The sequence below is a fragment of the Schistocerca americana genome, chromosome 1 (assembly GCF_021461395.2).
Source record: "Schistocerca americana isolate TAMUIC-IGC-003095 chromosome 1, iqSchAmer2.1, whole genome shotgun sequence".
Taxonomy (NCBI): Eukaryota; Metazoa; Arthropoda; class Insecta; order Orthoptera; family Acrididae; genus Schistocerca; species Schistocerca americana.
The window spans coordinates 132,946,342-132,964,746 of NC_060119.1; the positions used below are offsets into that span (position 1 = coordinate 132,946,342).

The following is an 18,405-nucleotide window of genomic DNA, read 5'->3' on the forward strand; positions in this document are numbered from 1 at the left end:
TCGAATTGTTACTTGGAGAGCAGCAATGTATGATGTCCCATGGCCAAGATTATGAGAACCATATATTATTATACATTTTTTCCACGATATTAAGCAATTATATTTGTCATATGTAAAAGAAACTCTGCTGAAAGTCAAGGAAGAATGCGATTATAAAGAAAAACTTATCTGTAACATAAGTATTATTATTATCTTTGTTCTTTTTGGTATTGGCGTGAAACAAAATGCGCTAGATTCTCTCCTGATTTGTCTTGTTCTGATAGGACGCCATTGTGCGCCATCTACATAATAAGGTGTGTACATGTTTTATTATTTGAGCAGTGAGCTCCAATGTAAGTCTAAAGTATTGCTGTTGTTAATTTTACCTGTAACCTGCACCACATATCCAGATTGCTTGTCCCATCATTTTTAAAAGAATTTCAGACGCCGCACCGGCAGCAAGCTGAACATCGCTGGACGCCGACAATTGGCCGCCATTAAGTGGCAATTTCAAATTATCCCGTTCTTTCCACAGACGACCCTGGAGATCGGCGATATTATTTCTTTCGTTTATGATCTATAGGAAACTGATATTTTCTAAGTACTTCACGGTTTATTCAGACGATTTATGTTACATGAAATAGAACAGACTGCACTAAGACGAAATTCAGTGACACGTAGGTCCTTACGTATTGAAAATGGTGAAATACTTCTTTGTGAATGTATATAGCCAATTCATCTAAGTAACTTCAGTAGTCATACAGGATCTCAAGCTGCATTTTTGTGTCAGTAAAATCTAAGAACGATCCGTGCCTTCGCAAAGCTTTGCAGTGAAACCAAGATAAAATAAAATAAAATAATAAAACCCCACATTCACATTCCATTCAACAATACACATAATAATAGGTTGTATATATAAATATCACAAATGGGGATGAATCCAGAATTCAACATACAGCATGAGGAGATCATGTGACGACACCAGAAAACAGAGATGTTTGGCTACTGTTGCTGTTCTCATCTTATATCGTCTTGTTTTTGTTTACAGTGGCACGATTCGGTAAAAGTGAAGGGTGTCAAATATTTCCTTCATACATATCTCGGTATATAAGTTGAAATCAGGCCAACAGTAAAGTTCCCTCCCGGCCCCCCCCCTTTTCCTTTCGCAAAAGAAATATAAATAATGGAGAAAATAAGTAAATTCTGATGACCAGAATTACGGTGGCAAATCTTTCTATGTAAATAATGATCTGTTAAGAAAAACGACTATTAAACCACTACTGCGAAGATGTCATACAGCCAGCCATTATTCTTTTGCAATATACCATCCGGTTAAATACGAGTTATGATCAACTAACAACAGAACGAGGCGCAAATATGATAGTTTGTAGGTGGAATAGAAATATCCTAAAGTATTTGTACCTGTAAGATATTTGTATAGACATGTAGCGGGATGTAGAAATATAGTGACGCGCACAGAGGGTAGCACATATGTGCCGAAAGACATCTGACCTAATATTTTAAGGAGAAGAAAGCACGCTTGCAAGATATGATATCCATTAATTGTTCCCGCGTAAAAAGTTTGGACATAATGCTGATAGTACGCAGCTATGAACTTCTGGAAAAACAGTTTTTAAACTTCCGCGAGCACCGCTTGTTTGTCATTCGCTCCTCTCCATTGCAGGCACTACTCTGCAATGGACCAAGTAAGAGACTGGAGAAATACTGTCCTGATATTGATATAATGCTTTGTTCATTGTGTCAGACTGCGCAGCTTCTAATGTGTAGTTAGGGCCGGAGATCTCTTTCATTTGAACATTTTTATGTCGCGCTTCATAAATGGAATGTAAATGAAAGAAACGAATTACTGTGCAAGTAAAAAAGCAACGAAGCGCTGTTTGATTATTAATATCGCTGATGTGCGTTATTTTGTTTGTATTTTAAAGCTAGCACTGTTAATGTGAAGTACATTTGCAGGATGATTTGCATGATTAATTTGTATTTATAAAATGATTAACTTCATTCCTTAATAATTATGCAATCGCTTAGGTTTATTCATTTTGATTTAGAGGAGTATATATAGCTGCAGAATATCAGTACGACAATATTGTTAAAATAACATTGGAGATACATATTTGCGAGGCTGGCTTATTACGTACTCGTATTACTATTTTTAACGTAGAAGTATTCTCCAACGGTATTTCAAAACACACTGGGTTGACGTGGCCCCCTCCCAAATCCTCCTCTCTCGCCATGAACATCCGACAAATAGCAGCGCACTGCTTGTCACTGCGCAATATACTACATTGCTCCCGGACGCTAGGCGGTTGCAGTGGGGGAGGACGAGCACAAATAATTGGCGCGCACGAAAGTTTAAAATCTGTACTTTGAGAAAGTCTTAAAAGCGTACTATTATAAGTACGTCCCAAATTTTCGCGTGGGGGATACATTGCTGGGGCTGACATCTTTCAAGTGTGCTTTTTCTTTGCTTAAAATAAAGTGTCAGGTTGGTGATGTTTCCTTGTGAATAGCCACACGAGATGAAGACAGAGCTGTAAAATGTCGAGTGATGTACACTGGCGGCCGAAAGAAATGGTTCAAATGGTTCAAGTGGTTCGAATGGCTCTGAGCGCTATGGGATTTAACATCTGAGGTCATCTGTCCCCTGGAACTTAGAACTACTTAAACCTAACTAACCTAAGGACATCACACACATCCATGCCCGAGGCAGGATTCCAACCAGTGACCGCAGCAGTCGCGCGATTCCCGACTGAAGAGCCAAGAACCGCTCTGTCAGCGCGGCCGGCCCCTTCGAAAAAGTACCAAAAAATTTTATTACTAGTGTACAAGAGACCTATGTGCAGTAACTACAGAGGCAGAACGAACTAACACCTGTAATCAACAAATGTGCATTCGATCAGTCAGTTGTCAGCTGGCAGTATTAAGTTGTGAACGTGTTGCCGTATTGTGTCAGAGTTTTTGTGTCAAAATCGCAATGAAGTAACGTCACTGAATCAAGTTTTAAATATATTCTCTAGAACGTTTGTAGGAACAGAAAAAAATGTGCAGAATGTTCGTACCGAGCACCCTGACTGCCGAAAAAAAAAAAAATAATAAAAAAATAAAAAAAAAAAACGACACGTGGACGCCTGCTGTGACTTCACTGAAATGCAAAACGTAGACAATTCTTTTCTGGGAAAAGATATCATGTGTGACGGGACAGGATTTTGTAGACACAAGCTCACCACGAATCGACAAAGTACAGAACTTTACATAGAGGGTCAACGCTTTGACCGACACTGATGCCAATGTGAGGCAAGAGTTGAACAACATCCTAAAGGACGACTTCTAAGCTCATCGGAAATGCAGTCTTAAACTTTCTCTGTTTTTTATTAATTAGCTTCTTTGACTGGTGAATTCTGAACATTTAGATTACCGCAAGTAGAATACTAAAACCGCAGCGGGTTCCCGCTCCATTGTCCCATACCTCACTATCGCTTTGCCCTGTCAGTGCCACCGATCATTGTCAGAGGTGGGGGCCCTGACCACTGATTAAAGTTTTTCACTCTCGTTCCTCTGGCACTACTGTGTGGCTTCACGTTGTATGGGATGGGTGATAGGAGGTGCTGTATTAAAACTCGGAGAGAGCTTTCCAAGTGATTTTTTTTTTTTTAGCTACAGTGCCCTTGTTCCTCTTGGTCTGCGTCACACGGCCCCGCAATGCTGAGGAAGCACCCCAGCGGCCTGTGAAATGCAAGGCTGTGTTGAGCTGCCCTTGTACACCAGTGGAGTTGCAATGTCGTCAGGATGCCAGGAGCTGACTCAGCGATCTGCGTCCCTGCCGACTCAGCGCCGATCAGTGTGAGCTGCAGGCGGCCAGCTGTGTTTCTTACCGCCGGTGTGGCTGAGATCGCGGCGACGGCAAGCGCCCGTGATCTGGCGTCAGAATCAGAGGCACTTGCTTCGGGATACCTCTGGGGTGTGTTGGATGCCAGGATGACTGCCTGCGTTAGTGAATTTTGGAGTGGCCCACCGCTGGCTGGCTGGTTTCGGACCCCGCGTCGGCCTCAGAGGATCGAACCAATGACCTGCCGTGGACTGGAATGCTGGAGCCCCATCTGCTGCCGTGTGTAACTCGTGGTGTGACACGCCCCACCATCCAGGAGAACTGTCACACTTCAATGAATCTCGTTAGAAAACGACACCTATTTATACTCGGCTGTGCGCCTCTGTTTTGCTAACGTGCCGCTTTGTGTCACATACGTATTACACTTAGGTTGGCCAGCGGCCTCCTTTTGCCTGTGACTTGCGCCATGAAAACTGCTGTGTGTGCCTTCTCTGGCAGTTCTAGCTCCTGTGGCCTATCCTTCGCAACTGCTGGTATACATAACTCACTGCAATCTGGCCCGCACATGGCTGTAACTTGCGCTCAGTATATCGCACAAAACTAACTTTCCCTATCCTAAACGGTGGTGCCGCTACAACGTCTAATATATGGACAGATGCACGTTAACTGGCAACATGACTTCCCTTTGTACCTGACAGAAATCGGTAATTTCTTCCACCACTTCTTTGTGCAAGGCTGATGATTTTAGGTGCATATGTTTTATATTTTGCAAGGAAATGGGTAGCAACAAGGTTGTAGATCAAATACAGAGAAGGTGACACAGACTACTGGAACAAACAGCCACTTGCGGGCGGTCGTTAATGAATAGTTCACGTAGTGAACGACCGGCCAGTACGAAGTACAGAACACAGCACAGGTTCTTGGACAGCGTGATCAACCATCCAATGAGTAGTTCAATTCATGAACAATATACAAACGAACCTGAACTATACGCTTACCGCGATAGTTGAGGTTTCATGGAACGCCGGAGAGTGCCTTAGCCTAGTTAGGCTGCGGTATTTACCTGTTTTTGTAGTAGGCGAAGCTCACCTCACCTGTCGCCTCGCAGCCCCGGATGCTAATGTCACAATAGCGCGCCGTGGCCTATTTCTCAGTCGCCTCCACGGCCACAGGACGACTTCTAGCTGGGCTGCATCGACATCAATACACGAGTTGGGCGGAGAAAGTGAGTTACTATGAGGTGGTAAACGCACTACCTGTCGGCGATGCCTGGCAGTCTTTCGAAACACCCCATTTATTCAGTTTGTACTTTGAATAAGCAGCAAAAGAAACAAAAGAAAAATTTAGAGAAGAAATAAAAGTTCCAGGAGAAGAAATAAAAATGGTTCAAATGGCTCTGAGCACTATGGGACTCAACTGCTGTGGTCATAAGTCCCCTAGAACTTAGAACTACTTAAACCTAACTAACCTAAGGACATCACACACATCCATGCCCGAGGCAGGATTCGAACTTGCGACCGTAGCGGTCGCTCGGTTCCAGACTGTAGCGCCTAGAACCGCACGGCCACACTGGTCGGCGCAAAGGTGTTGGAAGAGCAGTTGAACCGAGTGGACAATGTCTTGACAGATTCATATAAGATGAACATCAACAAAAGGAAAACAAGGATAATGGAATACGGTCGAGTTACACCAGGTGAAGTTAAGGGAATTATATTAGGAAACGAGACACTTAAAGAATAAATAATTCAAAAGCAAAGATCGCTTAAACACTGTTTACTAGATGGCCGGTTTCAACACACTAAAAGGTGCCATCATCGGATCTGGATGTAGCTTAATATGCATAAATCATTTGGATATAACGATACATGCGGCAGACCAGCTGATATAAAATCATTGTCACAGAAATAAAAAACAAATGCTCTCATGGTCATTCTATTTCATCAGATGTATAAAAACTGAATTTTTATTTCTGCAACAATCATGTTATATTAGCTGGTCTTCCTCATGTATCGTTATATCCAAATGATTTACGCATGTTAAGCTACATCCAGATCCGATGATGGCACCTTTAGTGTGTATAAACCGGTCACCTAGTAAACAATGTTAAAGCGATCTTTGCTTTTGAATTATTCATACAACAGAGTGATCGCCCCACAACACACTATGTGTTCACCGCAAAACACTTAAAGCAGTTGATGAGTTTTTCCAATTGGGCAGTATAATAACTGATGGTGGCCGAAGTAGAGAGGATCTAAAATGTAGACTGGCAATGCCAAGAAAAGTGTTTCTGAAGAAAAGAAATTTGTTAACATCGAATATAGATTTTAGTCGTAGGAAGTCTTTTTGAAAGTCTTGGTCTTGAGTGTAGGCATGTGTGGAAGTGATACATCGAAAACAGTTCAGACAAGAAGAGCATGGAAGCTTTTGAAATGTGGTACTACAGAAGAATGCTGAAGATCGGATGGGTACATCATGTAATTAATGAGAAGGTACTGAATAGAACTGGGAAAAAAATAAATTTGTGGCACAACCTGCCTAGAAGTAGGGATTGGTAGACAGGACACATTCCGAGACATCAAGGGATCACGAGTTTAGTATTGGAGGGAAGTGTAGAGGATAAAAATCATAGAGATGAGTACACTAAGCAGATTCAGAAGGATGTAAGTTACAGTAGTTAGTCGGAGATGAAGAGGGTCGCGCAGGAGAGACTAACATGGAGAGCTGCATCAAACCAGTCTTCGGACTGAAGACCACAACAACACAACCCCATTTCAGGAAATCCACGGATTTTAAACTTTTGGCGGCAGACTGTCCACATTAAGAAATTCAGAAACTTCATCTAAGAGATCGAGAAGTACACATACTGAAAGGTGGTTCCATAGGAGTTATAGGAATAAATGCTATAGAGGATCAATCGTAACTTCATCTATCAAATTCTGGAGCGCTATTTTGTGACAAGGAATCCCTTGAGTGCGGGGTCGCAAAAGACCAATGACGTTTACGGCATTCGACGCTCCGCGTATTGTCTACCCTGCCCACAAAACTGGCTGTTAATGGTAACGGTAGACGGCACTGGAGGTATCCAATGACGCGCACAGCATGAGGCTACGGAGGGTAGCTGAACTGCTTAGTCGACGAGCAACTCTCAGCAGACCCACAGTACGAGTGGAGTTGATACAAAGCAGAGCAATGGCAAGGATAAACAAAGCAAACATTGCGTTACATCTACGACAACAGTTGCCGAAGTTGAAATTTCGTCATAAAGGAACCTAAGGAATTTCGCAGAGTCGCAGCTGAAATATTAGTGTTTCTTCAACATGTCAGTGGAATAGGTGCTGTCATATACGCTCGACAGTGCGGACAATATACATGAGTGCAATGATGACTACACGTGTGTAACACGTGAAAGTGATACTGAAACAGGTGTCGTGCCATTTAGTCCATCAACAGAGAGCCACAAATCCCGTCTCCAATGAAACGTAGTAAAGGACAATCATCGTCCAAGGAACAGGTACTAAACTTAATTACGTACATGAAAAAAAAGTGAACAGGTAAGTCCGCAGCAGCATGACCGTGTCGTGTATAAGAAAAACATAAGATATTCAAAGAAGAACAAGGTGCACTTTTTACAAAAAACCGACGTGTGCGCGTTTCAAGGATACTCGATGCAATTTACAGAATGTACGTCATAATGACCTGTTACGTTATTCACATCCAACTGCGCGTGGCGTAGATTACTGCATAACTTCAAACGCTGTTACAGAATTGGAAGACGTAAAATAACGAAATTTCAAACAAACAGTCAACTTGACGATGTTCAGCAAACTGTGGAATCGGCCTGAAAATTTGTAGATGAAATAAACAAACTCACCCCATCGTTTAGTAAGGAATTTGTTTTCAACCCCGACCAATTGGGATTTGCATTGGACATGCGTATGGAGGGGGCCCTCAAAATTAGACGTGAGCTAACATCGGTTCCTTAACGCATTCGTATACAATTATATCGACTGTTAATCTGGATAGTAAATTGACTGGAAAGTTATTTATTGTTGTGCGAGAAGTTGGAGGGGTCTGCTCGCTACAGTTCTTCTCGTGTGAATGATCTAGCAAGGACAGTATGGTATATTTACGCCACAGCAAGCAAGAGTAGGAAATTGGGCGTAAGATAACTACAACTGTGATATGAGCAGTGCTTCTGGCCAATAGCTGGTGAAAATAACTTGCTTTTGCTTGATTTCTAGCTGCGTATAAAAATCATACTCCTTTAGAGCAAATTATCCCTCCTAAAATGTGTGCGAGTCCTCCCTTGGGCATGGGTGTTGTGTTGTCCTTAGCGTAAGTTAGTGTAAGTTAGTTTAAGTAGTGTGTAAGACTAGGGACCGATGACCTTATCTGTTTGGTCCCTTAGCAATTCACACACATTTGAACATTTTTTTGAAAAGTGTGTGACATTACAGTTCACACTACCTGGAATCACTGGATAAATTCTGGCTCTGGATGTGTGTTTTCCCCGTGCCTATAAGACATGTTATTGCACTATCTGCAGCTACGTCTTAAAAGATAGCCAGTTTCACGATAAGCTCCCCGACAGACTGTTTCGCATCCGGTTGCATGCCATCACATTCCACCAGTTATCAACCCATTACACGAGCCTGAGCTGTACGCATTCTTTCAGAGTGGAACGCCCTGCACAGTTTGTAATTCCTCAGGAGTTCGCCTTCTATCTTGATGGTGTGGACTTCTGCGATCACTGTGGCGCGCCACTTTTCATTCGGTTTTCATGGTGTAAGTTAATGGTTTGTTTTGAACATTTCTTGAATGTCGACGATGTCCATTTTGTGAAGTGTAATACATAGACCCCATAGAAGGTTGATCTCTGCGCCTCCCGGACGCTCGTTTTCTGTGCTGATGCACAGGGCGAGTCATTACCAGCTAATGTTGTTCCTGTCATAATTATTAAAACAACACTTTCAAACGAGCCTTACCACAGACTGAACTTGCAACCTCGCATTCGAGGAGTTCCTTGTGAGTGTTTTGGTATGATGGAGACGTCGTCTCCCGAGCCTGCTTACAGTGTAACTACAGCGTATGCGATCGGTTACCCAAAGAATTTTGTTCCTGTGCAAACACCTTCACATCGGTGAAAAACCTGTAACATACGATCACCAAAACGTACGAAACGAAATACAGAATTGTGCAACAACTGACAGATGCAAAAGTACAGTGTCTGTGCGAGAACAGCTGAGCATAGTGCCGTTGCGCTATTCTGCCATTGTATTCACGTGCGTATCGACCACCTCGTCATCAACAAAACTACCCTTAGTGCAGGCTTGAGACCGAAGAGTAAAATGGCTATTACTCTTATCAACATAAAGCACTGTGACAGGAACAAGTTTGTTCCAAACATGAGACACAGCATACATCGCCGATAGCGTCACTGTACTGTAGACATTTTCATTTCCGTATTGGAGGATAAATGAGGATAAGAAATCAAAGAAAATGCAACTGGGCCTGCATGTAAACGCGATACAAAAATAAATTATGTTATTTTCGTTGTTGTGGCTCCATCCGAAGACAGAGTCCTGCGACAAGTTGGGACCTAGTGACGGAAGCACAAGTAAGCACAGCCGCTGCTAGACGCAACGACGAATGAGAGACATTGGCGTAGACCTGCCCCCCAAGAGTTTCCACGGAACACCTTTTGGTGCTTGTTTATGCCAGAGCGGAGAGCCGCTAAGCCCAGTCAGCAGTCATCGCCGAAGGCGACAGCATCGTCTCTCTACAGTACTCAGTGTTAATAACAAATTAATGTAGCCCTACGTGAGATTACTGTGGAAATGTGTTGTTTCAAAGTTAAGTATTTCGTATTGTTCGACTTAAAATAAGCAACTACTACTACTACTACTACTACTACTACTACTACTCTGTAACGAGCGACTGAAGACCGCAGCTGCTTTACACCAAAATACTCATTAAATATCCCTGAATAACCTCAGAAGTTTGTCGGTGAGTTTTATGTTCACGCGGTGTAATCTATGCTGCACGTTTTCATAATCGCAGACACATGACCCTATGAAATGAGTGGCATAAATATCTCAACACCTTGTCTCAACTAGCTATAATACGTAAGAGGAGCCTGCTGTAGTGCTATTAGTGTCCACAGAGGCCGGCCGCTGGAACAGAGCGGTTCTAGGCGCTTCAGTCCGGAACCGCGCGACTGCTACGGGCATTGATGTGTGTGATGTCCTTAGGTTAGTTAGCTCTAAGTACTTCTGAGTTCTAGGAGACTGATGACCTCAGATGTTAAGTCCCATAATGCTCAGAGCCATTTATCCACAGAGGCGCGGATTGAAAAAAAAAAAAAAAAAAATAAAGGACCCCTCCCGCACAGGCCATGAAGGTCCAAATGTACCGACCGGCCGCCGTGTCATCATCAGACCACAGGCGTCACTGGATGCGGATATGGTGGGGCATGTGCTCTGCACGCCGCTCTCCCGGCCGTATCTCAGTTTCCGAGACCGGAGCCGCTACTTCTCAATCAAGTAGCTCCTCAGTTTGCTTCACAAGGGCTGAGTGCACCCCGCTTGCCAACAGCGCTCGGCAGACCGGATGGTCACCCATCCAAGTGCTAGCCGAGAGCGACAGCGCTTAAGTTTGGTGATATGACGGGAACCGGTGTTACCACTGCGGCAAGGCCGTTGCCGCGCGGGTTTTACCTTAGCGTTTAATGTTGCATGCGACTCCCATATTTTGTCAACTGGCCAAAGGCCGTAACCGAGAACACAGACCGCGAGACCGTAAGCTAAAGTAAATACACGTAACTAACATTTCGTCCGAGGCCGTCAGCTGCGATTTCTTTTGACGTTGGACGGCGGCGGCCAGATCATAGTGGTGAACTGCGGGGAAGATCAGACGCTTTCTCAGTTCCAGGGCAGCAAATCCTGAGCTCCATCCATCTTTTAGCGTGGGACTACCAAGTTTTGCACTAACAGAGAACGACGAGGTAAGAAAACTTAGTACGAAACTACCATTTACGTTCATATAAATAATGCACTTGGTGAGCGACCTGTTAATGAAATGAACCGGCCAAAGTCTGTCTCAGTAGATAGCGAATCGTTTATATTCTTACGAAGGAAAATAAAAATGAACCGAACAGCGCATAATGAGAAGAGGCTGCTTGTCTTGTGGTGGGCATTCTCATAAACGCCGACTGGCTGAACTTTTAAGCTGAGCTGTTACAGGTCGGTGGACGTGACACCTTCCGAAATGCTGAGAATATCAGTCTGCTTCTAGATGTACCGCTGGTGAGGCAGGAATGTATCTTTCTTGCTTAGGTTCTGTGTCTCGCGTACAACAGGACAAGTATTCGATTCTGTAAGTGTTTAGTATCCCATATGAAAGCTCAGTTAAGAGCGATAAAATAGTTAAGCTAAGTAATCGTCAGTATTTAAGTGTGTTCAGTGTGTTTTGTGATGGAGTACACTGGATTTGAGTGTCACCTAACGTGCGTATTGTGAAAGTGCTAGGCACTCTAACAAATATACCAGGCAGTGTACTATCGATTTAACTCCGTTCGCAGACGTGTATTTTAACATCGCAATTTTTAGTGTCTCTCTAGGCTGGAATTACTTATAATTATTTTATTAAATAAGATCTTGCACGTTGTTTGACATTACTTATTGCAATGTGAGTTATCCTGCATTTGATTCAATATAAATTACTGTCTAGGTTTTAACGCTTAGTGCCTTTTCATTCACGAATTAATAATGTTGATGTGGGACATTCCATACTCACTTCGTAGCCTTGCTACAGGCTCTCATATATAGCTTTAGTGTGTATGGTGCAAGTAAAAGCGTAAAGCAAGTATTACACACTGCGATACAACTTTATAGGAGACGCCATCACATTATATCCCGTGGTCTACGTGTGGTATCTAAGTATAATTACAAAAGCGGTTTGGGTCCTGGATTCGAATCTCACCAGTGCTTAAATTTTCAGTAAAAATCTTCAGCAGTGGCGGCAGACGAAAACCTCATTCTGCCAATGACCATGTCAAGGAGGTCGGAGGAGGGAGTAGAGTTTCAGAGCACCCTCTTACACGTGGGGTGGGAAACTGTTCCTACAAAGGCGGAAGAATCAGCAATGATCAACGACATAAGGGTGCAGAAAGCAATGGAAACCACTGCGTTAAACACACGTAATGTGGCTGGACATGACAGCAAGCGTGTTTTGATAACAGCTGCAATATAGTCCTCAGCACTTTCCGGAAAATGAATGACTACTAGACGAGATGACAAACTACTGGTGTTCCATAATATCAACCACAACAAAGATGCCCTGAAATTAACCTTTTAAATCAACTTTTTGTTTACTACCGTCCTCCAAGCGTCGACGATGTTTTATGCGGGTAGAGTAAAGATCGCAGTTGACGGAAAAGTAGGCTATAGAAAACCCCGCAGGACATCTTCAGGTTCTATTTTATCTCTCTAACGATGTATAAACAATAAACTCTGCAGATTATACTGCGATTAGGTAGCAGTAAAATGTTATACCTTTCGGATACGGATAATCGTTGTAGTATTAACCGATAATCCAAGCATGTTTAAGACCATCCAGAGTACCAACTGCCAAAAAAAAAAAAAAAAAAAAAAAAAAAATCTCGAAAGTACTGACGTAATGTAGAAGTTACTGCGAATACTCAAGAACATAAGTTAGTTCTGACGGATTCCATGGCATAGTAGAATATTTCGTAGGACATGTGGTCTCTAAATTAAAAGGTGTTATGATGATCTCTCCATTGGTAAAAGATTCCTGACAGGTCGCCACTTTGGATCTTGGGATCTCCGGGAGGGGACTCCTATCTATGAGTCGGACCGTGGAATATCAAAAGTTTGAATCTGGCAGGAAACCTAGAAAATCTGAAAAGTAAATGCTAAAACTCAGTCTGGATATAGCGCGGTTAGTGAAACGGAAAGTAGACAGTGATTTCTGGTCAGACGTGTACCGGGTAAAAGCAACAGCAGCAGAAAATTATATAACGGGAGTAGGTTTCGTTATGAATACGAATGTAGTGCAGACAGTGAGTTATTGTGAACAGTTCAGTGATAGGATTGTTCTCATCAGAATCGACAGCAAAGCAACAGCGTGAACAATAGTACATGTATACGTACCTACGTCGCAAGCGGAAGGTGAAGAAATAGAGAGAGTATATAAGTATACTGAATGGGTAATTCAGTACGTAAAAGGAGACAAAAATCTAATAGTCCTGGGAGCTTGAAATGCGATTGTAGGGGCAGGAGTAGAAGAGAGAGTTACAGATGACTCTGATCTTGGTAGTAATATCGAGAGAGGAGAAAGATTCATTGAGTTCTGAAATAAATTTCACTTAGTAATAGTGAATACTCTGTTCATGATTCACAAGAGGAGGAGGTATACTTGGAAACGGCTGGGAGATAGAGCAAGATTCGGGTTAAATTACATCATGGTCAGGCAGAGATAGCGGAATTGAATAGTGGCTGTAGAGAATACCCAAGAGCAGATATAGACTTAGATCACAGTTTAGTATTGATGAACAGTAGGTTGAAGTTTGACACTAGTGGGGAAGCATAAATGTGCAAAGAAGTGGGATATGGAAGTACTAAGGAATGAAGAGAGACTCTTGAAGTCCTCTGAGGATATAGATATTTCAATAAGGAGTAGCTCGGTACGTAGTTCGGTTGAAGAAGATTGGACATCTCTAAAAAGGGCAATCAAAGATGTTGGAAAGAAAAAAAGTAGGTACAAGGAATGTAACTTGGAAGAAACCATGGCTAATGAGAGATATACTTGAGTTGATCAACGAAAGAATGAAGTAAAAGAAAAGTTCATGGAAATCCAGGCATACAGAAATACGAGGAGACAGGAATAAAATAAATACGAAGTACAGGGAAGCTAAGGCGAAGCGGCTGCATGAAAAAGTGAAGAAATCGAAAAACAAAAGATTGTCGGAAGGACTAACTCAGCATATAAGAAACTCAAAACATTCTGCAGCGATATTAAAAACAAAGTCGGTAACATTAAGAGTGCAACGGGAAATACGCTTTTAAATGCAGAGGAGAGTGTGAATCGGTGCAAAGAGTACACTGAAGCCCTCTACGAGGGGGAGGGGAAATTGTAGTCCAGTGAAACTGTCGAAAAAAAGCCTGTACCTTGCAAAAGGTGGGGTAGAAGATTTTATTTTTTAACTCGTTCATATTGTTGGAAAGGTTAGAAAACGAAGTTTTGCCAACAAAATTTCTCTTGGGAAAACTTTCTGCAGTCAAAAAACTTCGAAAATTTCGAACTTTTCAGTTTTTTCAAAATATCTCAGTTTCATTTGCTCCTATCGTTTTGACGTCTATTTTCTTTTTTTAAGAGCACAAAATTCTCTACAAATTTGATTCTTACCATTTTTTTCTACTCCCAGTATCTAAGGCGCTACAGGACGTCAAAAAATAGCATTTTTTCAAATTTCGAGCAAAGTGGCAAATAACCTAATTTTTTAACACTGTTATTTCAGTTTCTATTTATGTAGTATAAACATATTACTCATCATGATATTCATCGGAATTTACCATCTCTCTGCTGCAGGGCCAGGACAAACAGCATCATATTCAGTAACTACGAACACATTCACGTCGGATTGCGTGAAGTTTATTTGTGTTACAATATGTAATAAGATTGCATGCAGGTGCCGTACATTTTCTACAGTTGACTGACGTTAATGATCAGTTTTAAGAAAAAGTATGTAGGAATTATTCTTTAGCGGACAAAAGCGTATTTATTCTTTGGCCTTCGTTCCAGTGGAAGATGTGAAGTCAGGTGGACCGAGTAAATTTTTTGTCATTGATGGAGGGTACCTTATCCACAAAGTGACCTGGACTCGAAATGTTTGCTTCAAGTCAATAGCCCAAAGCTATGTCTCTTATCTGCAATGTCATTTTGGATCTCAATTTGCTATTGTATTTGATGGGTATCTATGTGAGGGAGACTAATGTAGCACAAAGAGTGCTGAGAGGATTCGTAGGTCCAAAAAACATTCTTCGGTTGACGTTGTGGTTGAATCAGAGATGGTGAACCAAGTCCCTCAGGACAAGTTCTTGTACAATGAACGAAACAAGATGCGTTTGATCACACTTCTTAAAAAGGAATTTCTGGAGTGTAGCACTGAATTGCTCCAGGCACAAGAAGATGCTGATGTTATGATTGTAACATCTGCCATTTCAAGAACCAAAGATTTTGGAAGTGTTGTCATTGTAGGAGAAGATGTTGACCTGCTTGTACTCATGACCGGTTTGGGGCAAGGCATTGAAAACTTATGTTTCTTAAAGCCAGGAAGAAGAAATGCAGAAGACAAGTGGTTTTCCACTGCAGCTTACAAGTTTGACAGTGAATATATTCTGTTCACTTACACCTTTAGCGGATGTGATACAACATCCGTTTTTTTGGTCAAGGAAAAATTAAGTGCTGCAATATTGTTGCGAAAAATGAACACCTAACCTCAGCCCTTTGCACGTTCAATAAGCCACATGCTACCCGTGTAGAAATAATAACAGCAGGATAACAGGTTACTATCGCATTGTATAGTGGAGGTGTCAGCAGTTCCCACGCACTAGACCATTTGCAGTACCAGCTATTCGCCAAGTCTGCCGCAAAAAGCAAACTGAATCTTGCACGGTTGCCACCTACACAAGATGCTTCACATCATTCGTTGCGAACTTACCAACAAGTCCAAAGCTGGATGGGAAACTGGAAACCTCCTGAGAGAAATGGGGCTGGACTCACAGTGACCACGGTCCAATAACCGTTATAATGAGCCAAGATCCAGCACCTGAAGCACTTCTTCACATTGTTTCATGCTCATGCAAGCTGAACTGTGGCGGAGCGTGCTCCTGCAGAAAAGCGGGTTTGAAATGTTCTTCAATTTGTAAGAAATGTATTGGGGTCAACTGTGAAAACGTGCCAAAAATTTTTATATGAAGACAGTGAAGATGTTATGGAGGATGTTGAGGAAACCGCTGATGAAATCAACGTACTTGCTGAGGCTGATTCGCTGTTTAAAGAAGAGGTCAATCTGGGATCAACTCTATGTACAGACCCTGAGTCCGTAACTCAAGGTACTTCTGGTGACACTGAGGAACCTAGCCCATCAAAACGTTGGAAGTGACGCTCATATCTGTCTCAAGTGCGCTAAAGTGCGATATTACAAGTATTGCACACACAGAACTGTCAACATTTTTTAGTAACTGACAATGCATTTTAATTGTAATAAAGCTACTTATTTTTAATGTCAACTGTGTGGCTTTTATGCACAAGAATAATTACCTACCTAATTAGGTTGCCTATTGCAGCTAATAATAGTTCAGTTTCCTGAGAATTTATTTTGTGTGCGCGTGCGCGTGCGCCTAAGTCTCTTACTGATGTATTTTTATATTTATAGTTTTACAAATACCAGGGCAGAGGTGCCCCATAGCGAACTTGAGGTAGTGATGTAAGAATCACAATAGTTGGGTGCCCAGAAATCCTCATGTTGCATACAGAGAAATTGAATACCTGAAAGTGAGGTGGTAAATTCCAACATATAACATGATGTATAATGACTGCACAAACAGAAACAGAAAAATAGTGTTCAAAAATAAGGTATCGTGCCACTATGCTCAAGATTCGAAAAATTGGTATTTTTTTAGGCGCTGTAGCGCCTTGGATATTGGGAGTAGAAAAAAATGACAAGAATCAAATTTGTAGATAATTTTGTGCTCTTTAAAAAAGAAAATAGACGTTAAAGCGATAGGAGCAAATGAAACATATTTTGGAAAAACTGAAAAAGGGCCGAAATATTCCAAGTTTTTTGACGGCAGAAAGTTTTCCCAAGCGAAATTTTGTTGGCAAAACTCCGTTTTCTAATCTTTGCTACCATATGAACGAGTTGAAAAAAAAAAACTCTTCTACCCCACCTTTTGCAAGGTATATCTGTAATTTGACTGGACTAACTGGACTTTTAGAAAAATATCATCCACACAATTCCGAAGATTGCAAGAACGAACAATTTCGAGGATGGCCGCACAATTAGCTTAACACTGAATCATCAAAGTTGCCGACAAGAATAATATGCAGAGGAATGGAAAAGAAAATTGAGGATTTGTTAGATGAGATCAGTTTGGCTTTAGGAAAGGTAATGGCACCAGAGGGGCAATTCTTACGCTGCGGTTGATACTGCAAGCAAGACTAAAGAAAAATCGTGACAAGTTCATAGGACTTATCGAACTGGAGAAAGCGTTTGACAGTATATACTGGTCTTGTTTTCTATCCACATGTATTCCTTTTCTGTGTGTAACAGTATTATCTACTAAAGTTTCTAGTCACTACCCCACGGGGTAGCGGCATAATTACAAGTACATTTCTCAGTTCTAAGCACGATACACACAGCGCTGTCGTCATCACAAATCAAACTGTTAAGTTATGTGTACTATTGCATAATTTTCACTTTGGTGACTCAACTCTTGCAGTCAAGGCTACAGGCGACCTGTAATACACTCAGTTCACTCCCACAACTCACTAAAGGAAAGGAAGTTACGTTAGAGCTTAGCGTCTCGTCGTCAAGAGAGAGGAAACCATTTGCGTTCCTCTTTAACAAATCATAATCGTATTTGCCACATCTTAAAATCCCTGTCTGAACCATGTAAAACGTAGGATCAGACCGGGGGGGGGGGGGGGCATGTTTACCTTTGTGATCATGATTCCCCACTGTTCCACCTCGCTGGGTGGCAAGTTCATAAATCCCTAATGACTTGACTGCAAAGTTAAGGGATATGCTGTATCGAAATAAGCGTTTGACTTACCTTCGCTTAGCTGAGAAGACTTCGGGACACAGCGGATTCCCGGCCACTGCGTTCCTGTATTGTGTCCTGGTGTTAGCCGGCCGAAGTCCGAGGCTGCACTGCCCAGCTGTCTCATCCACAACGCGTGCAACCGGTTTGTGTTGGCAAGCGGCAAGGGTTTAGGTCTCACACATAGCTCTGCGTGGATTGCCCAAGCATCTCCTCCACAACGCGTGCAACCGGTTTGTGTAAAGTCATGCGGCTAGAGTTTAGTTCCCACTTCTCACCTGCTGGACATGGCAGCAAGCATGTTTTCATAACAACTGTAATACGGTCCTCAACACTTTCCGGAAAATGAATGGCTACTAGACGAGATGAAAAGCTACTGGTGTTGCAACCACAACAAAGATGCCCTGAAATTAACCTTTTAAATCAACGTGTTGTTTACTACCGTCCTCCCAGGGTCGACGATGTTTTATACGGATGGGGTGAAGTTCGCAGTTGGCGGAGAAGTAGGCTCTAAAAAACCCCGCGGGAAATCTTCAGGTTCTGTTTTATCTGTCTAACGAGGTATAAACAATAAACTGCGCAAATTATACTGCGATTAGGTAGCAGTAAAATGTTATACCTTTCGGATACGGAAAATCATTGTAGTAAGAACCGATTTTCTAAGCGTGTTGAAGAGAATTCAGAGTACCAACCAAAAAAAAAAAGAATTCTCAAAATTACTAACGTAATATAGAA

The 18,405-nt window shown here is 42.1% G+C and overlaps 1 protein-coding gene across 1 annotated transcript in view; it reads right to left on the bottom strand.

Moving 5' to 3' along the window:
• Window positions 1-17,796, bottom strand: part of LOC124620640 (estradiol 17-beta-dehydrogenase 2-like) — a 186,876-nt gene extending 169,080 nt beyond the window's left edge. Inside the window, exon 1 of the mRNA XM_047147083.1 lies at window positions 17,683-17,796. The gene's annotated coding sequence lies outside the window, so the exon portion shown is untranslated. The remainder of the gene's footprint in view (window positions 1-17,682) is intronic.
• Window positions 17,797-18,405: the final 609 nt, after the last annotated feature.